Source organism: Amblyomma americanum, chromosome 11 (genome assembly GCF_052857255.1).
Source record: "Amblyomma americanum isolate KBUSLIRL-KWMA chromosome 11, ASM5285725v1, whole genome shotgun sequence".
NCBI classification, from domain to species: Eukaryota; Metazoa; Arthropoda; class Arachnida; order Ixodida; family Ixodidae; genus Amblyomma; species Amblyomma americanum.
The window spans coordinates 83,637,801-83,648,829 of NC_135507.1; positions in this window are offsets into that span (position 1 = coordinate 83,637,801).

Genomic DNA, 11,029 nt, shown 5'->3' on the forward strand with positions numbered 1-11,029 from the left:
AGGCAAACTCCATGGAAAAGCTCAAAGAATAGTTCATCATCATCATTATACGCCCGGTTGCCTTTCTGCCAGGACTATGGCCTATACCACTAACCTCGAATTAACCTACACCTACGTGAGACGCGGCGACGCTATCTCGGCGGACCACGTCATATCACTTCCCTAACCCGCATTTTTCCTCACCAGGCTAAGTTCGCCTTCTCTTAGAATCCGCTCCGTTATCTTTACGTCATCCATTGGTAATCTGCTATCGGTGTCGCATGTAATGCCCAAGTTCATTTCCTTTTTTGTAGCGAGAGCTAAGTCACGGTAGCATTTCGAGCCTTCAGCGTGGCGGTTGCACGCGACCGTGGCAGCGACATGCGATGGTGGCGGCGCCGCCACTAGGTCACGTGGTTTGTCACGTGACCAGCCACGTGATAAACCGAGCTGCAACAGCTGTGCGCATGTGCCCTGTCAAGTGGGACGAAGATGAAGAAGGAACGCCCAGCGAAACGGAGCGGCGAAAGACTGACTTTGCAATTCAACCGAGCAAGTTCCACTCGGCCAGCTGTTGCTATCACGTCGCTCCAGGCTTAACCAGAGCTAAACCACCGCGAATTTTTTTTTATCTCAGTTGTACGTTTCCACTAACGTAGAAGTCGTCGACGTGATTCAAGTAGGCGTATGGGACAGGTTGCCTGCAGCTGGCCAAGGGCAGGGCCAAATGGAAGTACATGAGAGAGAGAGAGATAAGTCCTGCAGTAGTTTAACTGATGATGATGATCACAAGCTCAGGTTTGCAAGGTGACCATTATTACGGGGCTTTCAGCGGACGCAAATGGCTAAGCCCTGCCACCGTCTCTTACGAGCAAGCAGTCCTGGCGTCCCCCACTGGCGTTGAGAGCATCGTGTCTGAAAGCGGCGTCGCAGAACTGGCGTTGGCGCGTGAAGAGGACCCCGTCGCAGCCGCCTTCGTCTGGAACAGATGCGTTAAAGCCAAGTAACATTATTCCGATTTCCTCCGAATGCACTTTTGGTCCTATCTGAGAAAACGAACTGCGTGTCCACTATGCCAACAACACGGTTCGCCTGTTGCTGCGTAATATGTCACCAAAAAAGGCCGTGCACACTCGTTCTCCTTCAGAGAGATCAATGATGCCAAGAGCGGTAGACTACTGCACTCCCAGCTATTGTGAATGCATCTGGCGCAAGGTCTGCATGAACCGCACGCCCACGGACTGGTGAAGTACCGGCCTCAGTCCATTTATAACACACACCCTGGTGGTGTATATTCCCAGACACCCTTACAGCGTGGGAAGGTAGCCGACCCGATCGCACGGGTGATGTCCTCGAGTTAGTGCGACAAGCTCAGCCAGATGCCAACTACAAAGTGTCAAACAGGTTGGTCCTTTGGCACCCAGGTTTCGCCGGTCGCATGCCAGAGAATGTGTCGCATTCAAATGTTCACTGAATAAAAAAACATACAGAAGCGAGGCGATACAAATTTACATTCGAAATCCCTCTCGTAAGACCGCATGGTAGTGTTCTATGGAACAATGCAACATATGCAAACTAATGCTTTATACAGCTAGGCTACAGTACGAATAGAATTCTTGCAACAATAGTGCCCTCATGCACGAGAGGCAAACCACAGAAACACAAATTGTTCAGCGACCACTGCGACAGTACGTCGACCGGAGGATCACGATGAGGCCGTGCCGAAGTCTGCATGGCACACGCTCCTTCGCAGGTCAAGAGCTGGGTGACAGCGGTGTTCGCACAGTCGTAAGGTAGCACTTCTCTGAGGTCAAACTACGGCAAGGGCTAGCCGCCGGCACTAACCTCCCTCGAACTACAGGGCTCGCGGTATGTGATGGCCACTTCGCGCCAAGGCAGGCACACACGCACGCGCATTTATTTATTTACAAATACTGCTAATCCCATTCGGGACTGCGTCAAGAGGGCTGCCGGCACTAAACTCCCCCTACCTACAGGGCACGCCGCATGTGATAGCCAGTTCGCGCCAAGGCAGGCACACACACGTATTGATTTACAAATTCTGCTAATCCATTTGAGAATGTGGCAGGAGCGCATAGTTAAGTCAACAAGAAAGTGGTCTAGTTAATTATTAACGAGAACATTCAACAGGTAAACATGCTAGGAAAAACCAAAAAATGGTGCAACGCAAACACAACAAACTATGACGTAAACAACGAAATAATTCATGAAATGAGGCTTTGTCGGTATAATTCTACAAATAACAAAATGTGGAAAATATGATACTACTGTTTAGAATATACAGACAAGTAAACAAAAATATTATCAACGTACACTGCAAAGGCATTGACATAGTATATGTAGTTGTTTTTCAACACTGCATAGGTGAAATAGGTGTTTGCATAGGTGTCTGTAGTACAAGCGCACCCTCACCTTCCCGCCGGGGCGGGTGTCGCCATTGGTTACGTGAGAGGCCATCGCTCAACATAGGCGAGTCTGCGCACTCTCTGTCGGTCAGCAGTGGATATTCCTCAGGGTGCTTCAGCGAGTTTTCATTCGCGCCACGTACGCCGGCCTGTCAATGCGAGCCGAATTTTATGCCACCATTTCACCTCAGCACCACATTCAGGACATTTTTTCAGTTCCCGGGTTCGAACCCGACCGCGGCGGCTTCGTTTTTATGGAGGCAGAACGCTAAGACGCCCGTGTGCTGTGCGATGTCAGTGCACGTTAAACATCCTCAGGTGGTCGAAATTATTCCGGAGCCCACCACTACGGCACCTCTTTCTTCCTTTCTTCTTTTACTCCCTCCTTTATCCCTTCCCTTACGGCGCGGTTCAGGTGCTCAACGATATATGAGACAGATACTGCGCCATGTCCTTTCCCCAAAAAAAGGAATTATTTTTTTTTTCAGGACTCCAGATGGGGTTGAGAATTTCTGGATACGCCACACTACAGGACACCGGTGTTGAAGTCATTTACATGCCATCATCATGATCGTAATAAAGTTACCAGCGTAAAAACTTTCTCGCCTTTTTCTGGTGAAAAGAGTACACAATACTAATACTCTATGCTAAGATTACAAGGTCCACTTCAACCTTTAGACCACGTAGGCACACGCTGTGTCCTACAATGCGACTTGATGTCAACATCTACAGTCGAATGCGACGCCGCTCACGTTTGGTCTGGCGAGGCTGGGTTGCCATCAGCGCTGTCGCAGAGCCATCGCAGGCACCCAGAGAAAAAGCGATGCCCAGGAAGCCGATGAGGCCGCTCATGGAGGTGACGCGGCTGTAGCTTAGGCGAACACAGGCTGCGTCCTGTTCCGGATATATTAAACAGGGCGTGTTGATGAGCAGGCTGGTTGCGGTTCGTTCCGGGCATCATGAAGAGGTATATTTTAAGCCTTCGGTGCGTTCCGGTCACTTTAATGGGGTGAACATATGCGTTTCTACTAGCTCAGTAATCTCCCTGTGAGGCTGCTGCTGCTGCATTGAATTAACTATTCCGCAAATTCGCTTCCACACTCATCCCTTAGTCCTCCTGCTTTTTTTTCTTTGTGTAGGTCCTTCCCTCTAACATATGGAGCGGCAATGCCAGGCTATTCCGGCTGTTCCACCCATGTTTCACCCCACCCAAGCCTCTAAATGTGGGTGGCCTGTTTGCCCTTACACACCAGCAATGGCTGGTCGACCGGGTGACCTCCGCCATCGGCACTGGGCTCCACCCAGAGTTCTCCTAAATAAATATTTATTCAATCACTCGAAACTGTGTAATAATAAGGTAGAAACTAGTAGGGACTAGAGCTGTCTCTCTGCTGCGCGCGTCTCTGAAGTGTTCCGCCTCTAATACACGTTTTTATGCTGTCGGATTAGCTCCGATCGCAGCTTATAGGCGCTCAAAAATAGCTACGACCACCACAACCAAACTGCTCGGCTTGAATAACCCGGCTAGTTTTTGTAAAGCGCTCTTCCGCAGTCTCCTTGGCTATGCGTTAAAAACTGATCTCTCGAGTAGCCTGTCTCCATCATTCTAGTAACCACTGTCCTCCGCAATGATTCGGTCATCCTCATCGAACAACACTGGCCAAAATTTCAGAGCTCTTTACGCCCTGAGCCGGTCCTAGCTGTGTCGTTTTAAATGGGGGGGGGGGGGGGGGGGGGGCATTTCACTCACCTTTTTTTGAAAAAACATGACACTTATTCAGCCAATCAGAATACCAAAGGTGAGGTGCTAGCTTCACACGTTTATTGTTGTGGCTTTTATCAAGCGACCGAAAGTAAAACAAAGATAAGGACGCGCAGAGATACGGATCGTGCGCCATATATATTACTCTCACCATAGAGTTCCTGGAAGCCGGGCATCTTAATGAGACGTGCGCTAAGTTTAACGCGAGTGAGTTAAGGGTCCCATTCAGCAGAAAACTCGGGCGTCATCGTCGTTGTCATCGGCGGTGGAGGAGGCATGAGCAAAAAATCCCCACAGACGCAATGTCAACCACCTGCCACTTGGATCACGTGACCTTGTGGCGTCATCACAACCTGTCCACTATGCTCTGTGGCAGTTAAACCATTCATTGGTCGCCAGAGGTCGCTCGTAAGTAGCAACCTGGGTTCACAAGCCCCAACCGGTGACCCTGTTTGGCATAGCAACCTGCCGGGGCAGTGGCACACCGCTCAGCCGCTGTGCCACTGCGCCGGGAGGGATATACGAAAGCTGCCAGCGATTTATGAATCTAGATTAGAGCAATTAAAAAAGCGGCCAACGAGGGACAGCATACAGCAGAGAGACGCTACACGAGGCTGACTAACAAATAATCTTTACTTAGGCGCACAGAGGAATGTAAGGGGGGTGGGTCAGGATGAAACAGAAGTCGTCAACGCCACTTTGCTGCTGGTTGGTGTCCTTCGTTGGCTGCTATTTCAATTGCGATAGGAACCAATTACAGTCGGATACAACTCAAGAACGCAGCGGCTCTTCCTCTGTCAAAAGGCCCCCTTCCAGCCAGTGGCGTCGGCCGATTCTCATGACCCTGCTAGCCTGAGAATGCAGGGAGCGGCGCCGCAATGGAGAGAGGGGTCTATCCTCGACCATACAGGGAAGAGATTATCCCTGTTCATCTACCACTCCCTGCTTTGCCACACTAACAGGGTAATAAGAATCGGCCGACGCCATTGGCTGGAAGGGGCTCCTTAGACGGGGAAAATTCGCTGGGTTCTTGAGTTGTATCCGATTACAGCTCAGATTCAGATCATCTCGTAGATTAGAGAATGACCAACTCCACGTATATGGCCATGCAGGCAGAACCAAGGCGACACAGAAAGAGTAATGTATCGGGAGGGCTCTCCAATGCTATCGAATTCTACACTCAAGGTTAGGTTAAGCGTTATGTGATGGTGAAAGCAAGAATTGTATCCGTGTCTACGAAAAGGACCGCAAAGAGGACTCCAGGCCGCTGAAGGGACCCATTAACGCTGTCGCGTCATACCCTTAAGGCGGAGCTCAAATGGTCCCTCAATGTTTGCCCCCTGCGTGTCCTCTGAAAGCTGCGCGCCGCACTAACTGCGCGCACACCCCAGAGAACATGTCTCTTTAACCGGTAGGCGTGTACGAAAAGACCTCAGGAGTAAAATTTAGAAAGAAAATTGCACGCTCCGTACTTGCCAAGCAGATCGCTGAGCGAGGTCCCGCGCGGATGAACGCTTGGTGGGGTCGTCTTCTTCTCCTTCTTCCGTTCTTGCAGGTTTTGCTCGCGCTATTCTTCCTTCACATCCCGACGAATGCTGCGAAGAAACGTACAAAGGGTTCACTGTGGATTAGTTGGTGTAACTGTAGAACAGTAACAGCACTGCGTAGCTACAAAAAGGGGGAAAATAAAAACCACAAGTGCTCAAGATGATCTGGCGACTTTTTTTTTTTCGAACATTAGAACATCATCATCATCAGCCTGACTACGCCCACTGCACGTGGCGAAGTAGAGGCGTTGGATCATTTCTTACTCTCTTGCCGGAGGTTTGCACATCAGAGGAGAACACATCTAGGAATTCCCATTACAAAATTGGGTTTCACCGACCGCGGCGGCTGCGTTTTTATGGAGGAAAAACGCTAAGGCGCCCGTGTGCTGTGCGATGTCAGTGCACGTTAAAGATCCCCAGGTGGTCGAAATTATTCCGGAGCCCTCCACTACGGCACCTCTTCTTCCTTTCTTCTTTCACTCCCTCCTTTATCCCTTCCCTTACGGCGCGGTTCAGGTGTCGAACGATATATGAGACAGATACTGCGCCATTTCCTTTCCACCAAAACCAATTATTATTATTATCATTATTATTATTATTATTGTTGGTTTCTCTCCACTCTTTCGGCGCGAGCGCCAGGGGTTTTGCACTGCATCAAGTTTATGAATACCTCCACAATTATATAACAGCTACCGGCAGATTCCCTTGCTAAATGTTTCCAAAAAATTTCCGCATTCAAAAAAGCATTTGGGTATTTTCATATCTTTCATTATTTAATTCTCAAATATTTTCTCCCGATATTTTGTTCCTTCTTTTCCTTTTAAATTACTCTGAAATTTCACCCAAGGTTCACTCTTAAGCTTGACTCAAATTTTTCCTATTTTATGGGGTATTCCCACTGAACCCTGGCCAATCCCCCGTCGTGGGTATGTGCCATGTGACCAAGGCAACAACAACTGCCCGGCAAAGGCCTCTCCCATGTCTCTCCAATTAACCCTGCCCTTTGCCAGCTGCGCCCACCCTGTGCCTGCACAATTCCTAATCTCATCCGCTCACATAACCTTCTGCCGCCCCCTGCTACGCTTGCCTTCTCTTGGAATCCACTCCATTACCCTTAAATACCAGCGGCTGTCTTCGCATTACATGCCTTGCCCAAGTCCATTTCTTCCTCTTGATTTCGACTAGGATGCCATTAATCCGCGTTTGTTCCCTCACCCACTCTGCCCACTCCCGGTTTCTTAACGTTACACCTATCATTCTGCTTTCCATACAGCTCGCTGCGTTGTCCTTAACTTAAGCTGAACTCTTTTCGCGAGGCTCCACGTTTCTGCCCCGTAGGTGAGTACCGGCAAGATACAGCTGTTGTGCACTGTTCTCTTGAGGATTATTGGTAAACTGTCATCCATGATCTGAGAGAACCTGCCATATGCGTTCCCCCAATTCTTATTCTAGTTATTTCCTTCTTATGATCCGGATCAGCGGTCACTAAGTAGACGTATTCTCTTACCACTTCCAGCACCTCGCTACCACTTGTGGACAAGTAAAGCTTAACGAACGCCGGAGGAAAAAGAAGGCACTCTCACCAATGTGTGATGTAGGAATCCTCAGGCCATCATCATCATCTCAATCGTGTGCGAATACACGTATATACTCTTTCCCGTAGAAACGGCCGCACGTAGTTATCATGCGATGTAAAATTCGCCTGTTAGGAATGTGTGCCTAAAAAGGATTCACACGCCACCCTGATGCGTTTCGCGACGCTGCCGCGGAGGCATTCCCTTACGTTATTCTTTTCTGGCCCGCCGAGAATTTCGAGAGCCGAATGGCCACCGGATGGAATTTGGAAGCTACCGATCGTAAAGGAGTGAAGCACGCAGAGCACTGCGGCAATCGACCCATTTGTCCCGACTTCTCCTTCAAAATTGGCAGACAGCCTACAAGCGAGCGCCTTCATCGGCCTAAAGTGACACCGGAAATCATCCTCCGCCATGTCCAAGGCGTCGTTCTTTTCTGCGTGCCACCTTTATCGACTGCGACCGCAAACGCCGCGAGAAGTAAATGAGGCTTAGGCGCCACCATTTTTGCAAACAGAAGCGCGTAGCGGCTCGCCCAAAGTGTGCATACTCTCCACGGTTCCATCCTCACTCTCCAAAACGGTTCCTTTCAGCGCCGTGGGCACGCCATATGGCGTGAACGATAAGCGCGGAGAAAAATTGAAATTGAAAATTGGGTTTTGAGAAAAGGAAATGGCGCAGTAACTGTCCCACATCTCGGTGGGCACCTGAACCACGCTGTAAGGAAAGGGATAAAGGGGGCCTACCGAAGTTTGCTGCCACGCCGGACATGTTGACATATATTAGATTGGGGCAAACTAAAAAGGTTAAAAAATAATAAGCCCCTGCCTGCACCACAGTCGGGTACGTAGTACATATAATCTGCATAACGAAGGACAAGGGCGTCTCCCATATCTCTCTAATCACTTCTGTCCAGTACCAGCTGCGGCCACGCTATCTCCGCAGACTTCCTGTTCTCATCGGCCCGCCTCATTCTCTGCCACCCCTTCCTTTGTTTGCGTTCTCTTGAGAGCCACTGCGTAATAATTGTGGTCGCTACCATATTTTTTCGGAATCGGTGCGAGGCTGGAACTGGGCAGCTGGTGGCCACGACTGCTCTAGACTGTAGCCAGATATTTTTCCCATTGCGCGAGCTCAACGCTTCCTATTCGTCCGAATGCTAGCGTCAGTGGTGGCGCTACACCATAACGGGTCATCTCTTATCGTCATTACATGCCCTGCTCAAGTCAATTTCTTGACTTCAACTAGGATGTCATTAACTCGCGTTTGTTCCCTGACCAGCTGTGCTGTCTTCCTGTCTTTTCGTTACGGCTATCACCTTCCTTTTCATAGTTCGCCGCGCTGTGTTCAGTTTGGGTAAATCCTTTACGTCGGCCTCCATGTTTCTGCCTCTCGGGCTAGTACCGATAAGAAAAACCTGCAGATCAGTTGTAAGTGTAGCACCCATCCTGTCCTCACCTTTTCTTTGTGTTGTCTCAACGCTGCGTTCGTCGTTCGTACAATATATCTAATCAACTGGCCCCTCAGTTTACTTTGTTAAGATACAGCTGCTATACACTTTCCTCTCAGTAACCTTTGCTAAGATGCTATTAATCATGTGGGAGGACGTAAACCTGCCAAATGCACTCCACCCCATTCACATTCTCCTAGCTATTCATTCTCGCTGTCCGGATCTCCGGTGATGGTCCGCCCTAAGCAAATGTATCTTCTATTAAACTATTAAACATTGCATTAGATTTCTTTATATTAATATTGAAACTCATTGTTCAGCCTTACCCGTCTGAGTCACCAACGATGTTCTACAATTCGTCACCCGAGTTACAAAGCAAAGTACTGCAATCAGCAATTCACAGACTACTGAGGTATTCTTCACTGACTTGTAGCCCTACTTTCGTCAATCCAGTTCGCTGATTACTTCCTGTGAACACGCGGCGAATAGTTCTCGAGAGATAATTTCTCGCGGCTCGACATTCTTGAGCTGCCGCTTAGCTACGACCAAAGGAACCGATGTCTGAAAGTAATCGTCACTGGATCCAGCCCCCTTATTTCACTTCATGCAATCGGCCACATCATGGCTCCCTACTGCGCATGAACTAGACCTTTGACCCTTTTGGAAAGAAAAAATTGGCTGTGGTTAAAATCTTCTAAACCTTGTTAGAACGAGCGACAGCTCCATTACACTTGGCTACGCTAGGTCAGAGGCTTGAAACGCGTCGCAGGCGTTTCAGGCGCACTGCCAGCCGCGCGTTCATCCATGGCGACACTTCACGCGAGAGCGGCGTCGCCTCCTTAAGCGAGCACCGAGTCACGTGCATTGTCACATGACCACATCTGGTGAAGCGGCGGTCGGCGCACCGTGGTCGAGTAGTAGCGCAGCGGCTGCAGCTGCGGCGAGTCACATGACCTGACGTCACAGCCACGCCTCCGGCGCTCCTACTGCTGAAGGTCAAACTGCAACACCCGATGACCTTGTCGAAACATGGCGTAGTGGAGCTCTCGCTCCAAAAGAAAAACCGTTGCTAGCTCTGCATTGGATCGCGTGGTCATGTTGGGCGAATCAAAGATGAGGAAGAGCGAGAAAACAGACCGTACTTTTGCAAGAGCGAGGAGGACAGCCCGAATCTGAGACCAGCTGTGACTCCTTAGATAGATGGACCCTACATCTAGTTACAGCTAGACTCCCCCCCCCCTTCCTTAAAGGCCACAAGCTAGTCCACAAGTCCACAACTATACACTCTTAGGGAAAAAAATGTAGTAAAAAGGTAGTAACGGCTGCGGTTACCACCTTTTTTTAGCAGTTGCTGTCTTTTACTACCTTCTTACGACCTCGCTACTACCTCCATGAAAAAGGAGGTAGTAAAAAGGTAGTAAGTACGTCTTTTACTACCTTTCTTGACTGTTACAACCTCTGTACTACCTTATTACTACCTCACCGAGAGCAAAGGTAGTAAATGTGGCTGCTACTAGTATGACACCATTCGGAACGAAAGTCGGTGAAATGCATGCAATTGGAGGTATATATGTCGACGGTTCGAATCGCTGTCGAGAGCTAGCCTCCAACCTAAGAGGCATGTGTATATGCATATATTATTGTGGGCAGAGAAAAAGAAAAAAAAATTATGTTGCCAAGCCCACACCGCCTAAGGCACAAATGAAAAGTCGTATGACGCCACCAGCAGCGGTGTACAACAAACGGTTGCGTCAAAATTTCGATACGAAAGTCGGGAAAAACTCCCGCCACATGCACGTGCGCCAGTGGTGCGCTCCCACTCCTCGCGCTCCTGCTTACAAGTGTGGATCCCGCCTACGTGTTAGTTATGGGTTTTTGCGTTGATTTTGGTCTTTTCGGAGCCATATAAGAGTTCTGCTTCTTATTGCTTCTAACTCTGGAGTCATTATTTTTTAAAGCAGTGTTGCAGCGATGTTGCAGTGCATGCCTCTTACCCATCATTCAGATTAGCGGTTTCTTTTACTGATATCTAGAGGTAAACGTCGCTAATGGTAGTTCCTGTCTTTGCCTTCAAAGGTATTAAATGAAATTTGAGTACCGTCACTGTTACTACCTTCAGAGGTAGTAAACGCTACTAAGGGTAGTTCCTGTTACTACCTTCAGAGGTATTACTGTTACTAAAGGTAGTCCCTGCAACTACCATCGAATGTAGTAACTGATATTAAACGTAGTTGCTGTTACTACGTTCTGAGGTATTAAACGCTACTAAGGGTAGTTGAAGACACTACTCC